Source organism: Hyperoodon ampullatus (assembly GCF_949752795.1).
Source record: "Hyperoodon ampullatus genome assembly, chromosome: X".
NCBI lineage: Eukaryota > Metazoa > Chordata > Mammalia > Artiodactyla > Ziphiidae > Hyperoodon > Hyperoodon ampullatus.
In genome coordinates this window covers 40,996,230-41,012,962 of record NC_136913.1, presented here as the reverse complement: position 1 = coordinate 41,012,962, position 16,733 = coordinate 40,996,230, and the positions used below count along the sequence as shown (strand labels likewise).

At 38.7% G+C, this 16,733-nt stretch overlaps 1 pseudogene across 1 annotated transcript; it reads left to right on the top strand.

The window, feature by feature from the left end:
- Nucleotides 1-10,470: 10,470 nt before the first annotated feature.
- LOC307069115 (geranylgeranyl pyrophosphate synthase-like) lies at nucleotides 10,471-11,330 on the top strand (annotated as a pseudogene). Its single transcript has one exon. The product of its transcript is annotated as a geranylgeranyl pyrophosphate synthase-like (transcript).
- The last annotated feature ends 5,403 nt before the right edge of the window (nucleotides 11,331-16,733 follow it).

Sequence of the window (16,733 nt, the reverse complement as noted above, 5' to 3'; positions counted from 1 at the left end):
CCACACCTTAAAACCCTATAACTAACTTCTGCTCATTTCCCCCTTTTGAGACACTCATTAAGACTCAGTAAGGATGGGTTTGTCCTCACTGCAGTGAGTCACCTTAGCTTTGATTAGCCAACTTATGGTCCTTAATGGTGGTTTTAGTGGGTTGAATGGTGGCCTCTGAAAAGATATGTCCACATCCAAAAACCCTCACTCCACCCCCCAAGAACCTGTGAATGTGACTTTATTTAGCAAAATGGTCTTTGCAGATGTAATTAAGTTAAGGATCTTGAGATGATAGTATTCTAGATTTAGAGTGGCCCCTACATCCAATAACGGGTGTTCTTATAAGAGACAGGCAGAAGGAGATTGGAGACACAGAGGAGAAGATGATATGAAGGTAGGGGCAGGGATTAGAGTGATGCATGTATTAGTAAAGGAAAGCCAAGGATTGCCAGCAAACCCCAGAAACTAGGAGATAGGCATGGGACAGATTCTTCCTTAGAGTCTCCAGGAGGAACCAACACTGCCAACATGTTGATTGCTGACTTCTGGCTTACAGACCTGTTCGAGAATAAATTTCTGTTATTTGAAGCTATCTAGTTGTGGTGCTTTGTTACAGGAGCCTAAGGAACTAATAAAGTGGCTTTCTGGGAAGTTGAAAGAGTCAAGTAAACTAGGCAATAATTGCAGTGCAGGTGCCAGAAGCGGGTTCTTGATGCTGCTTTGGCATGATGATGAATGTGGTTATGATAATGCCGAGGATGAAGATGAGGATGCTGATGACTGTGATAATTATAAAATAGCCAGCCAAGTCCAACTTCCAGCTTTCCTCTAACGTTATTTCTGTGTACATCTCTGCTCAACTCTCTATCCTGACAAAGGCAGCTAAGATCATCTTGGTAACAGCTAAGACAACAGCAAAATGAGCTCTAGATGAGTGCTTCTCAGATTTTAAGGTGCAAAAGAATCCCCTAAGGATCTTGTTAGACTGCAGATTCTGATTCAGTAGGTCTCAGTGAGGTCTGAGACTCTGCATTTCCTTTGTGCGTGTGTGTGTGTGTGTGTGTGTGAACTCACATAATGGACATACAGCATATGGGTATTGAGGTTTTTTATTATTTTAACTTTTATTTGTTTAATTTCAGCTTTATAGAGGATAATTGACATATAAAATTGTAAGATATTTAAAGTGCACATTCTGGTAATTTGATATACGTTGTGAAAGATTCCCTTCCACCTGGTTAATTAAGAGATTCTGCAGTTCTAGCAAGCTCTAGAGTGATACCAGTGCTGCTGGTCTGAGCACCCACAATTTGGAGAATAAGGATTCAGATCAATGTTTGGCAAAATTTATCTGGAAAACGCCAGATAGCAAATATTTTAGGGTTTGAGGAAGTATTCGTTTCCTATTCCTGCTGAAACAAGTTACTACAAACTGTTAAAATTTTCCACAGACAATGTACTGATCTAGAAGGCTTTTCTTCAGTGATTCATGAATTAGGCAGCATCCACTTTAGCAGATAGAAAGGAGCTCCAAAGTACTGTACACGGTGAGAGATTTTTATGGACCAAAGTGAGCAGGGACAAGGAAGTCATACTAGGCATTTGCTGATTGGTTATATGGTGAAAAGGGGAGTGTTGGACCAGGTCAGGTATCTTGTGCAGAGCAGGCAAGCTCTGATTGGCTGACTTAGGCCTTCCTTTTCCAGAAGATCCGAGCATAGAAACTTAGTTAAGTTAGTTTGGTTTGCTGACATGGAGCTTAGCATGAGTGACTTCATCTGGGGCTTAATCCGGTTACTTTATCAAAATTTAGCAGCTTAAAGTTAATACTCATTTATAACCTCATAGCTCTTTGGTTAAAAGACCAGCCCTGTGGAGCTCAGCACATTAGCATCTCAAAAGACAGAAGTCAAGGTGGTGGCTAGGCCATGTTCCTGGAGGCTCTGAGGGCAGAATCTGCTTTTCAGTTCATTCAGGTGGCTGGCAGAATCCAGTCCAATATGGCTAGATGCCCCCACTTCCTTGCTGGCTGTCAGCTTCTCTCAGCTCCTTAACACAGCCTACAGTCCTTGTTCTGTTGTCCCCTCCATCTTCAAACCAGCAACAGCACACCAGATCCTTCACATACTTTGAATCTCTCTGACTTTCCCTCCTGTCACATCTCTCTGACTCCAACTGGAGAAAATTCTCTGCTTTTAAGAGTTCATATAATTAGATTGGACCTACCTAGATAATCTAGGACAATCTCCTCGTCTCAAGGCCTGTAACTTTATTTCACTTAGCAAAAGTCAGACAGAGATAGACAAATACTGTAGGATATCATTTATACATGGAATCTAAAAAATACAACAAACTAGTGAATATAACAACAAAGAAGCAGACTCACAGGTATAGAGAACAAACTAGTGGTTACCAGTGGGGAGAGGGAAGGAGGGAGGGGCAATATAGGGGTAGGGGATTAAGAGGTACAAACTACTAGGTATAAAACAAGCTACAAGGATGTATTGTACGACACGGGGAATATAGCCAACATTTTGTAATAACTATAAATGGAGTCTAACCTTTAAAAATTGTGAATCACTGTATTGCACACCTGTAAATTATATAATATGGTACATCAACTACACTTCAATTAAAAAAATATATCCGTAACCTTAGTCACATCTGCAAAGTTCCTTTGCCATGTAAGTTCACAGATTCACAGGTTCCAGGGATAAGGCACTGTTTTCCCGACCACAGAGGGCCACACCATCTCTGTTGCAACTACTCAACTGAAAGTAGCCATAGACAATATGCAAAATGAGTGAGTGATGGAGTGTTCCAACAAAACTTTATTTATGGACACTGAAATCTGAATTTCACATAGTTTTTGTCATAAAATGATATTCTTCTTTTGAATTTTTTTCAATGATTTAAAAATGTAAAAATTATTCTGAGCTCATGGGGCGATACAAAAACAGGCAGTAGGCTAGGTTTGGCCTGGAGTCTGTAGTTTACTGGCCTCTCATCTAGATGTTAATCCTTCTTGTTTCAGACTGGAAGCCTGTAAAGGACCAGGATGTTCTCTCTGTCATTTGCTGTACTGTGGATGCTTCTTAAAACAGTCAAACATTTGACCAAAGCCCTTACATGTAGGAAAATTCCAGATACCATGGTGGTGTTTATGGGGAAGGGAGAAATAGAAAATGTTGTCCAGGAAACTGGTTCTTTTGTAAGAGAAAAGATGTGTTATATTTGAGAAAACAAGCTTTTACAGGGAGAAATGCAAATATGCAGTTGTTAAATTAGCTGTGTTCTACTCTGAGCTTTCATGACATCCTTAGGTAGGCAGGCAAAAATAATGATAGGAGTAATAAGATCTCATGTTTCAGGAGGTTAGCAGATAACCCAAGATGATGTAGGAAATTGTTTCTTTTGTTACCTCCATGTTGGTCTTCCTGAAACATTGTAAATTCCATTTACAGTCTTTTAAAATACTAGACCCTAAGGGCAGGACTACTGCGTTAACTAAATTGGTAATATGATTAGGTGTGTGGTAAAACCCATTTGCTCATAGAAGCAAGTTATTTAAATTATTCTATGTCATAAAATAATTGCATAATGAGGTATCATCTGGAGTATTTTCAATGTATGAAATGTGGGATTGGAATTTATAATAATGATACCCCAATTTCTCAAATCTATTTGTTGGGAAAAATCAAATTTTGGTGTCATGTTACAGCCACTCCAAATCAAATAAATCATATGTCTTTGGTCATGTTCTTCAGAAAGGGATCCTGAGACATGGGTTCACATACAAATGACTTATGAAAAAAATATTCCTAGGAGAAACCAGTAAGGGTGTGGGAGAAGTAAAGCCTGGAAGGGAAAGAAGCCAAGGAAATGTGCAATTTCAAGCAAGGAAATGTGCAGTTTCAAGCAAAAAGTCCCAGCCACAGCCCGATATTGTGAGGAGCTCTAGAACATAGATTATACCTCCAAGTTTGTTCAGATCAGAGGCAAGGAGCTAGGATTTCATACTCCTGCACTGGTAAATCATTGGTTAAGCCTGCCCCGGGGGAAGTAAATTTCCAGGCGTTTCTTGCTCTCTGCTCTAGAGAGCAAAGTAGCTGGACCAGCCCAAGGGCAGGTCTCCAAAGAGTGTCACAGGTGCAGGCCATTATAAGCAGAGCACACAGAAGTTGGGAATGGTGAGAGCTCTCAAAATATAAAAGGGATCCCAAGGGGATTTGCGTACAGCGCCAACAGGGGTGACTACACCATGCTTATATAAATGAATTGGGATTTGGTTTCCTGGAAGAAAATAAATTTAGACTCTCTCTCTCGCGCGCGCGCGCTCTCTCTCTCTCTCTCACACACACACACACACATACACACACTGCTGAGAATGCCTTTTATACCTGGGGCTCACATTATCATAGTTAACAGAGAAAAAGTCCTAAATGCTAGAAAGTTGCCTCTGGCACTCATAACTCCAGGTTAGCAGGAAGGGAAACATAGATTCTTTTCTGTTTGTTTTGATTTTACCATTTTCTGTTCATTCTGTTTATTTCTTTTTAAATTTAGTTTTTGGATAGGTAATGCATTTGTGTGGTTCAAAAACCTGAAAGTACAAAGGATAGACAGTGAAAGCCTCTTGCTAATCCTTGACCACCATCTGCCAAGAACTCCGCTCACTAAGGTTCTTAGTTTATATGTGGACATACAAGCAAATATACATATCGACTTTGAGTCCCCTCCCTTTTATACCAAAGATAGAATAGTATAAAAATGGTGCTACATATAAAAACTTGTATTTTTCCACTTAATATGTTTTAGAGCTCTTTCTTTTTTTAATTGAAGTATAGTTGATTTACAATGTTGTGTTAACTTCTACTGTACAACAAAGTGATTCATTTATACATATATATATATTCTTTTTCATATTCTTTTCCATTATGGTGTATTACAAGATGTTGAATATAGTTCCCTGTGCTATACAGGGGGACCTTGTTGTTTTTCCATTCTACATATAATAGTTTGCATCTGCTAATCCCTAACTCCTAATCCCTCCCTCCCCCATCCCCTCCCCCTTGGCAACCACAAGTCTGTTCTCTATGTCTGTGAGTCTGTTTCTGTTTTGTAGATATGTTCATTTGTGTCACATTTTAGATTCCACATATAAGTGATATCATATGGTAGTTGTCTTTCTCTGTCTGACTTACTTCACTTAGTATGATGATCTCTAGGTCCATCCATGTTGCTGCAAATGGCGTTATTTCATTCTTTTTTATGTCTGAGTAATATTCCATTATATATATATATATATATATATATATACCACAACTTCTTTATCCATTCATCTGTCGATGGACATTTAGGTTGTTTCCAGGTCTTGGCTCTTAATAGTGTTGCTATGTAGAGCTCTTTCTAAATCCGTACCTAGCGAGCTTTCCCCCTACCACCTTTCTTTGGACATCTGCATGGTATTCCATTGGATGAGTAAATAAACATTTATTTAACTATTTCCCTACTGATGGACATTTGCATTATTTTTAATCTTTTGCAATTACAAATGGAGCTTCATTGAGAGTGATCTTGTACTTATATCATCTTCCATTTGTGCAAGTATAGCTGTAGAATAAATTCCCCCCAAACTTAGTTGCTCATTAAAGGGCAAATACATTTACAATTTTGATAGTCATTACTAAATTACGTTCCAGAGAGGTTATATACCAATTTGTGTTTTCACCAGTAATACATGAGTGTGTTTATTTTCCCATGTCCTCACCAACACAGGGTGTTATTAAATTTTTAGATTTTTTCTAATCTCATAGGTAAAAGATGGCATCTTAGCACAGTTTTAATTTACATTTTAAAAATTTTTAGAAAATTGAGCATCTTTTCATATGATATGTAGACTCTTAATATACTAAAAAAATTCCTGTTAATTCAAAGAGAGATATCCTTGCCTGCAATTAGAAAGTTAGAGTGAATGCAGACCTTAGCTTTCCTGGGACACATGTCAGGGTCAGAAAGCACCTTAGTGGTCATCTAGTACTATCCTGGTCTGATGCCTAACTGACCATGGATCCCTGTCTTCCTCAGCAGAGGTGTTCAGAGTTAAGGAGTTCACAAAATTGAAAACATCGTCCTGTGGCCCTAGCATTTAGAAAGTTTTTACAGAGCCAAAATCTTTCTGTAATTACTGCAGGACAGTAATTACAGTATGCTCTTGTTAAAGTGCGCTATTCTTCTAGAGCACAATGAATATACCACAGAGGAATAATACTGGCTTAAAATAGAGGGAGAATGGCCAACTTCTCCCTCTCTCAGTAATAATTCTTCACCTGCTAGAGTCTTTAAATTATATTGCATATTGTTTTCATCACAATTAGAAACAGAATTTAAGATGTAAATGCAACCTATGTAGTATTCCTGCTAAAGATGCATAACCCCAATCTAACCATGAGAAAACCTCAGATAATACTAAATTAAAAGACATTTTAGGAAATAACTGGCCCAAACTACTCCAAAATGCCGAGCTCATGAAAGCCAAGGAGGGGCTAAGGAGCTGTTCTAGATTAAAAGAGACTAAAGAGGACTTCCCTGGTGGCACAGTGGTTAAAAATCTGCCTACCAATGCAGGGAACACAGGTTCGAGCCCTGGTCCGGGAAGATCCCACATGCCACAGAGCAACCAAGCCCCTGCGCAACAACTACTGAGCCTGCGCTCTAGAGCCTGCGAGCCTAGAGCCCATGCTCTGCAACAAGAGAATCCACCGCAATGGGAAACCCGCGCTCCACAACGAAGAGTAGCCCCCGCTTGCCCGCAACTAGAGAAAGCCCGCGCGCAGCACCGAAGACCCAACACAGCCAAAAATAAATAAAATGAATAAATTTAAAATAAATAAATAAAAGAACTAAAAACATTAAAAAAAAAGAGGCTAAAGAGATGAGATGTGACAATTAATTGCCATCTATGATCCTGAATTGGATTCAGGGAATCCAAAGAAGGGGAAAATATGCCATAAAGGATATTATTGGGAAAATTGGCAAAATTTGAATACAGATCGTATATCAGATTAGAGCATGAAATCAAGATTAAGTTTTAGCTGTGATCATGCAAAAAAAGAATGTCCTTGCTGTTAGGAAATGCACACTGAAGAATTTAGGGGCAAGGGGACATGATATCTGCAATTTACTCTCAAAAGGGTCAGGAAAAAATAGAGAAAGAAAAAGAGACAATGATAAAGCAAATGTGGCAAAATGTTAATTGCCGAAAGTGGGTGAAGGTTGTTTGGGATTTCCTTGTATTATTCTTGCAACTTTTCTGAGTGTGTTTGAAATTATTTAAACATAAATTGAATATAAATACTTTTGGAAGAGTAACTTAAGCACAATATCCTTTTAGAAGAGTGACTGAAGTTTCCACCAAAATGTCCATGACTGCTATAGGCACATTTACTGAAAAGGGACAGGTGGTGATTAATTAAGTTCAAACTGGTTGGAAATTTTGTACGGTCCCTTAGAATCACTTCATAAACTAGACTAAGAGAATCAGTGAGTAGTTGGCTTTTGAAAACTGGCCTCTGTATTTCCCTTCTGAAGATACTTGTTTGAATTATTTTACCAGTAAGACGGCAGTGTACATAAGGGTAGAGAGGAACGGTGATCTGTTGTGTTACCTCCAGGGTCACGGTGCCACCAATCCCATCACAGAGGTGGTGGTGGATCAGGCAGAAGTGTGTCAGAAGTACTAAGGAGGAAAAAAAAAAGATGAGTGTGGTGGTATAAAGCCATATTAAGGAGAAAGGGGATGGAAGAGGGAAAGATGGTTGTATTTGCTATAATTAAATATAGGTGAGTGTGTCTGAGTGTGTTTCATGGGTGGGAGGAATTGGTACCTAAAATAAAAAAGCAAATGATTGGGTTATCCATCAGTTATTCTCACAGTCTTACTGTAAAACAAACCACCTCAAAATCCAGTGCCTTAAAACAACAATCGTCTATTTTCACTCACACATCTGCAGGCTGGGCTTAGCAGGGGTTGGCTCAAAGGTCTGCTCTGCCTGTCTCTCCTCCTTCTTGGACCAGCCGGCTCCCCAGAGTATGTTATCCTCATGGAGATGACCAAGAAAAGGAAAGCAGCCCAGCTGTGCAAGTACATTTCAAGCCCCTGCGTGTATCACTTTTGCTAATATCCCTTTGGCCAAAGTGAATCACATGGCTGAGGCTAAAGTCAAGGAAAGGAGAAGTAGACGCCATCCCTAGTGAGAAGAATGGCAAAGTTACATGGCAAGGGATATGGATACTGGCAGGGAGGACGTGATGGAATAATGCAGTCCTCCACGAGGGAATCAATTAACAAGGGGAGAAAGACTTTGGTTTTTTTCTCATTAGAAGGCAAATTCTTCCAACCATTTGTGTTTGAAGATTCACCCTTTTTTTTTTCCAGATAGGTTTATGAATATAGCATCAGGCAAAATCTTTCTGACCCATGGAAAAGAGACTGTCCTTTACTGCCAGCCCTGTCCTCTTTGCCAGCCTGCTTCACAACAGAGGCAGCATAGATGAAGAGAGGCCGTGTAGTTTAATGGTTTAGAACACATTTTAAATCTTGGTTTCACTAGAGATTATCATACTAAGTGAAGTATGTCAGAAAGAGAAAGACAAACACCATATGATATCACTTATATGTGGAATATAAAATATGGCACAAATGAACCTATCTATGAAGCAGAAACAGACTCACGGACATAGAGAACAGACCGGTGGTTGCCAAGGGGCAGGGGGCTGGGGGGGATGGAGTGAGAAGTTGGGACTAGAAAATGTAAGCTTTTATATATAGGATGGATAAAAAACAAGGTCCTAGTGTATAGCACAGGGAACTAAATTCAATATCCTGTGACAAACCATAATGGAGAAGAATATTAAAAAAAGAATGTATACATATATGTATAACTGAATCACTTTGCTGTACAGCAGTAATTAACACAACATTGTAAATCAACTATACTTCAAAAAAATAAATATTTTTTAAAAGATATACAGTAAGGACATAATAACTATCTATCCTTCTATGCTAAGTTGTATCATTATATTAAAATATGAGAAATACCTTTTAAAAAATTAGTCACTTGGCTTTCCTCTCAGAGTGGTTTACAATTTTTATTTCCTAATTCTACCTGCTGTGTGTATGTCCAAGCTTGAAACTGGGCTAAGTCTTCCTCAAGGAAATGGGGCTTTTCTGCCCTTTCAAGCTTCCGTTCTTATCTCCTCATTTTAGACCTAGAACTAGAAAATAAGTTCAACCTGGCAAAATTTGAGCACAACACCTTTCTCCTCTAATAATACCAAAAACTTCTCATTTACCCTGCATCAAAATTATCACAAGTTCAGAGTCAGTGGAATCCAGATTTGTGAGGGTTTGCCATGTTTCTTCTCTGAGCTCCTTGGAAGGCCCCCATGCCACGCGTCATGCAACGCTGTGCTTTTTGGTTTATGAAATCAGAAAACATAGCCTAAGGGAGCAAGGCCAAAGAAAGGTATTAGGAAGATAATGTTAAAACCTATAATAAAATTAAAACGATGAATATAGCTAGGGGAACTGTCCATCCAGGGAATAAGCATATTAGTGTAAATGGATTAAGAGTCAGAAATTAATGAGGTCTATTAATTGAGTTGATTCCTGTAATCTGGTAAAATGCAAATAGCATCTTCTTGTAATCGGCCCGTGGACTGCCTGAATGAATACCACTAGAAAGCAGGTTTGGCTTAGAAAGAAAACAATACTTAAAATCTTTTAGCAGGGCCACAACGAGGGTAGCTGAACCACCACTTGACTTTGGAGCCATGGATTCCTGGAATTAATAAGAGTAATAACAATAGTAGTACCTATGTGCCGAGTATTGTTCTAAGTTGACTCATTTAATCTTCATAGTTGTGCAGTACGTGCCATTATCATCATCCCCATTTTATAGGTGAAGAGATCATGACATGGGTAGGTTAAGTGATTTGTCCAGGGTCGCATACCTAGTAAGTACTGAAACCAGAATTTATTTTATTTTTTATTGAAGTATAGTTGATTCACAATGCTGTGTTAATTTCTGCTGTATAGCAAAGTGACTCAGTTATACATATATATATTCTTTTTAAAAAATATTCTTTTTCATTATGGTTTATCACAAGATATTGAATACAGTTCCCTGAGCTATACACTAGGACCTTGTTGTTTATCCATCCTATATATAAAATCTTACATCTGGAGTGTGACCGGGATGGCGCATTTTCTTGCACTGAGTAATTCAGTGTCGCTGGCGGCTGAGCAGGGCGGAGAGTTCTATGGTGAAGTAAGGGGAGGGATTCATGTAGGCATCCGGGGGAGCCTTGTTCTGAACTCTAAGGTGGGAAGTTGATGCTGGGGACTGCTACTCCTGGACCCGCAGCGTGAAAGTTGTGATATCATCCTCGAACCATCAGCTTTGAAATTTAAAAAGAATGGAGAAGACTCAAGAAACAGCCCAAATAATTCTTCTAGAACCTTACAAGTACTTACCTCAGTTACCAGGTAAACAAGTGAGAACCAAACTTTCACAGGCAATTAATCATTGGCTAAAAGTTCCCAAAGACAAGCTGCAGATTATCATTGAATGACGGAAATGTTGCATAATGCCAGTTTACTCATTGATGATGTCGAAGACAGCTCAAAACTCCGATGTGGCTTTCCAGTGGCACACAGCATCTATGGAATTCCATCTGTCATCAATTCTGCCAACTCTGTACATTTTCTTGACCTAGAGAAAGTCTTAACCCTTGACCACCCAGATGCAGTAAAGCTTTTTACTCGCCAGCTTTTAGAACTCCATCAGGGACAAGGCCTAGATACCTACAGAAATGGTGCTGCAAAAGACAGGAGGACTATTTGGATTAGCAGTAGGTCTCATGCAGTTGTTTTCTGATTATAAAGAAGATTTAAACCACTGCTGAATACACCTGGGCTGTTTTTCCAAATTAGGGATGATTATGTTAATCTACACTCCAAAGAATATAGTGAAAACAAAAGCTTTTGTGAAGATCTAACAGCGGGAAAGTTCTCATTCCCTACTATTCATGCTACCTGGTCGAGGCCTGAAACCACCCAGGTGCAGAATATCTTGCACCAGAGAACCGAAAACGTAGATATTAAAAAATACTGTGTACATTATCTTAAGAAAGTAGGTTCTTTTGAATACACTCGGAATACTCTTAAAGAGCTTGAATCTAAAGCCTATAAACAAATTGATGCATGTGGTGGAAACCCTGAGCTAGTAGCACTAACAAAACACTTAAGTAAAATGTTCGAAGAAGAGAATGAATAATATTAAGCCATTCTCGATTAGGCCTGATAGCTTAGTTGACTTTTTTTTTGTCTTTTAGCCTATTACCTTTTTAAAAATTTGGACCAAGCTGTGGGTCTCCAAAAACTGAGTGATAGTGGTGATGTGAGTGAGGTTGTTTCCATTTAGAATCCCTGTGTACAGATAATCAGCATAGTACCAAGTTGAAGGAATCACAAGGAGGCACATATAAATAAGTCTAATTTGAATGTCAGAACGTGCTATGATGGGACGTTGTGGTCAACTCTGCCACGCACGTTCTGTTGATTCTGTCCTTAAAAAAGACTTCAGCTTCCAGGAACTTTTATCCACATACTTCTTAACTGTATTATGTGGGCATTTTGCAATTCATCTACCCCATTTCCAAGCCACTGACTACTCGGGACCAGTTTCTATAGCTAGCTGGCCCAAAGACCACAGGAACTCCTCTTTCTTCCTAAACGTCATTGCTAGAATAGCTCACTCTTCTCCCTGGAAACTCCCTTACTAAAGTCTGCCATGAAAAAGCTGACAGTGACAAGCAAAAAAGCAAAAACAAAAAAAACTTACATCTGCTATCCCCTACCTCCCACTCCATCCCTCTCTCACCCCCTTGCGCTTGGCAACCACCGGTTTGCTCTCTATGTCCCTGATTCTGTTTCTGTTTCATAGATAGGTTCATTTGTGTCATATTTGAGATTCCACATATAAGTGATATCGTACGGTATTTGTCTTTCTCTTTCTGACTTCACTTAGTATGATAATCTGTAGTTGTGTTCATGTTGCTGCAAATGGCATTATTTCATTCTTTATAATGGCTGAGTAGTATTTCATTGCATATATGTAACACATCTTCTTTATCCGTTCATCTGTTGATGGGCATTTAGGTGGTTTCCATGTCTTGGCTATTGTAAATAGTGCTGCTATGAACATAGGGGTGCGTGTATCTTTTTGAATTAGAGTTTCGTCTGGGTATATTCCCAGGAGTGACATTGCTGGATCATATGGCAACACTATTTTTAGTTTTTTGAGGAACCTCCATACTGTTTTCCATAGCGGCTGCACCAACTTACATTCCCACCAACAGTGTAGGAGGGTAAAGTGACTAATTTTTAAAACTAATACGAGAGCATTTATTATCCAGTTGGCCCCATGGAGAATCAGCAGGTTGGAGATTTGAGGACCAGCTCTGCCTCAGGAGAGCTGGGTTTATTTGGACACATTGTTTACCTTCTCTGACCTTGTTTCCTTTTTTTTAAAAATAAATTTATTTATTTAGTTAGTTTTGGCTGCGTTGTGTCATCGTTGCTGTGCGCGGGCTTTCTCTAGTTGCAGAGAGCGGGGGCTACTCTTTGTTGCGGTGCACGAGCTTCTCATTGCAGTGGCTTCTCTTGTTGCGGAGCATGGACTCTAGGTGCGCGGGCTTCAGTAGTTGTGGCTCACAGGCTCTGGAGCACAGGCTCAGTAGTTGTGGTGCAGGGGCTTAGCTGCTCTGCGGCATGTGGGATCTTCCTGGACCAGGGCTCAAACCCGTGTCCCCTGCAGGCGGATTCTTAACCACTGCACCACCAGGGAAGTCCCTGACCTTGTTTCCTTATCCGTAAAATGGGGATAATTTTTACCCTGCAGAACTATTGGAAGGATTTATTGGAATAATCTGTGTAAAGTCCCTGACATTGTATCTGGTGAGAAGCCAGAGGCTCATTCCAATAATACTGTCAGTACTCAAATTATTTTTTTGAAACTCATATTCTTAAAGTGCCTTCAGATTTAGTTTGAGTTACAGGGGAAAGAAAAGTTTCATTACCCTACAGTCATATTTCATTTTTGACATTAAAAAATATTGTTCAGGTTGGTCTTTTGACCTACTTATCAAACATTTGGTGGCTTTTGACTATTGCCAAAAATGAAATCACCATTAAACGACAGAAATGTATTGCTATTCAGGATATTTTAAAAATTACATATCATGATTTGGAGGCAAACCTAACAAAATAAGAGTTTCAAAAGTGTTTGAGCAATGATTTCATCAATCTTGGCATTAATAAAAAGCTTCATAAAAAGACTAGCTGGAAGGTGCTAGATCCTCTTAGAAGTGTACATTCTAGTGGGCTTGTTTCAAAAAACACACATATAATTTTATGATCTTATCTCATTTAAAGCATAAACTCTTAGCTTTTATCAGAAGTATTGGGTTTTCTATTGTGAAAATAATGTCATTGCCCTGATACCACATTTGGTAAGAAACCAATTTCAATTTCCAAGCATAAAGAAGAGTTTATAAAAGTGAAGTTGTTTCCTTTTATTTCTTTTAATCCTTTGATGCAGAAGAGAAGCCAAACCCTGAGATAGGTTACCAAGAATGTTCCAGAAGGGTCTAGAATCAAAATATGTGATCCAGGGAAATTATAGAGGAAATTATGTGGCATAAAATAGCAGCTGTTGTATGGCCATCAGCAGGAGGACGAGACTACCAAGAGGAAGAGCCAAAATACCAAGCAAGAAAAGGTTTTTAAAAAATCTTACTGTGTTTGATTTTTAAAACAGCTTTATGGAGATATAAATCGTATAATATACAATTCACCCATTTAAAGTGTACAAGTCAATGGTTTTGAGTATATTCACTCAAAAATGTGCAACAATTACTAAAATCTAATTTTAGAATATTTTCATTACCCATAAAAGAAACCCTTTAGCAGTCATCCTCCCCCATTCCTCCCAAAACCCCCTCTTCCCCCGGCCCTAGGCAACCACTACTCTACTTTCTGTCTCTATAGATTTGCCTGTTCTGAACATTTCATACAAGTGTAATCATACAATATGTGATCCTTTGTGACTGGCTTTTTTCACTCAGTAGCATGTTTTCAAGGCTTATCCATGTTATAGCATGTATCAGTACTTCTTCCTTCATATGGTTGAATAATCATCAGTTCATAGACATTTGGGTTGGGTTGTTTCTGCTTTTTTTTTTGGCTACTGTGTGTAATGATGCTATGAACATGCATGTACAAGTTTTTGTGTAGATGTATGTTTTCATTTTCTTGGGTGTATAGCTAGGAGTGGAATTGCTGGGTCATAGGGTAACTCTGTGTCTAACATTTTGAAGAATCGCCAAACTACTTTCCACAGCAGCTGCACCATTTTACATTCTCACCAGCAATGTATGAGGGTTCTGATTTCTCCATATCTGTTTGATTTTGTTTTCAATCAGACATTCAAGACTGCTGACAGCAGATTCAGCCTATTAAGATGGAAAGAATTAGAAAGAGATATAACAAACATATGAAGTGTTTCAGGGCTGCTGACAGTGTCATAAGCCTGTTGGATGAAGAATCAGGAAAACATTCAATGTAAAATAAAATATTTTAAACATTATCATCATCAACCAAGATTGCTTGTCACCACCTGTTCTTTTGCACTTATTGAAGAAGCAAGACCAACTGTGTCTTGGAGACACAGCATACATATTCATATTTAGAGACTTAAGGACAAAAACTGAAAAGGGAGAGAGCTTAATGGAAATAAATAATTGATGATAATTATAATTGAGGAAGAAAATGAAGAACAATTTATGATATTATTTCAATGTGATATATTATCAAGCTAAATGTGCAATTTCACCTCTGCCATTCCCTCCCTAAAAACTGCATTCCAGCCAGAACCTCAGCTCCCACTGTCCCACCCTCTGATGACTCTGCTGTCCCATTTAGCCCGGATTCTTTGGCGGCTTCTCCACTTTTGCCTCTGAACACGTAGCCTGTACTCATGTTACTCATTTGGCAACTTTTGACATATGGCATCTATTGTAATTATTTAACTTTTGATGTCCATCTGCTTTGCCTCCTTTCCTCACTTCCTGAACTCAGTCAGGGTATTCAACTTGTATTAAATTTCCTAATTCACCGAACACAGCTTGCCATTATGATGTGAGAATTTCATAACGGCATTCAATTTATCTTTGTTGAGTGATTTAATTCTGGAGCATGACATATAAATTTCACTGATGTCACAAGATGACAAGGCACAAATTTTTCTTGTCAATTTCTGGACCTTGAAAATGAGCCCCCCAAATTGTCTATTTTTTAAAACAATATTCCAATTTCAGAATAACAGTGCACACTAGCAGCCCAAAATAAATATTGATCATAAACTGATGCCTAATCAAATGTCTGACTCATCCTGTGTGTGACCCCTTTCTCGTCTGAGTACACACACACACACTCCATGCACACAACCTCAACAAAACTTCACCTGTCAATATCTGCCTCTGAGCACACAAAACTTGAGCAGCAACAAAAAATAGGAGTTGCCACTTTCACAAAAGCCTGAACATCTATTCCCAAGACTAGGAAGATAATGTTCATCTTCCTGAAAACCTTGAGAGATTTTATTTTCAACATTTTATGCTGCAGAGCTTATGAAATAAAATAATAATGCAACACAGTATACTTTGTTTTTAAATAGCCCCTTTCATCCAAGAAGCTTAAAGAAACTTACAAACATTACTCATTCACCTTCATAAATTTTTTTATTGAATTAACAAGATAGTCTACGGAGCAAAAGTTAAAAGCAATAAAAACAACCATATTTTATGTAACGACTGTTCCAAACATACCCAGTTTCCATTTTCTTGACTTACATGAAATTATTCAGACTCTCATTAGTTTCAACCTCCAGGAGATAAGGCAACAATGAACTGCTGAAGTGTATAAATAAAAAAGAATAATTCAGAGCTCGTGTCGCATTTGTCTTCCCCCGTCTAACTTAGAGCTTTAATTCTGAAGAAGGAAAAACCCGTGATACATTTATTTCCTTGCCAATCCTATGTGTATTTCATGTTTTACAACAACTCCACTGTCTGTAATGGGGTTTGAGCTCTTGGGGGAAACTCTGTTGATGCAAATAGACATATTCCTAGGATGCTACATAATGCTTTCATGGCCTAGCCATTGGTTTTTTGATCTTGATATTGCAAAGCCAAAATTCGCTTAGGTCACATGTTTTCATGTGGGGGGCTGGGGCTTGTGGGGAGTGCGGGAAATCTTTCATCCACTGTGGAGGGGGGCCGGGGATCGTAATTAAACCTACCTGAGGATGCTGATTTGTACAGTATAGTAATTGTATTGGAAGTCTGTCTTCTCAGCTACTTCAGTCTATAGGCGTCTTAAGACCTGGTATTGTGGCTCCAGTATTCTCCATGGGTGTTTTCTTCAAGTGGGTACTAGCCATTCTAATGAATTATTTCTTAAATTAACATAAAAGCAAGACAATGCTCAAAAGTAATATTAAAATAACAGCATTGTCTTAGAACTGCTTGCAACAGCAATGAGAAAATGGATTTTCCCTAGGAAAGTGGAAGCCTCCACAAATGTCACCCTACCCTCTACCCCAGATTTTTCCAAACCA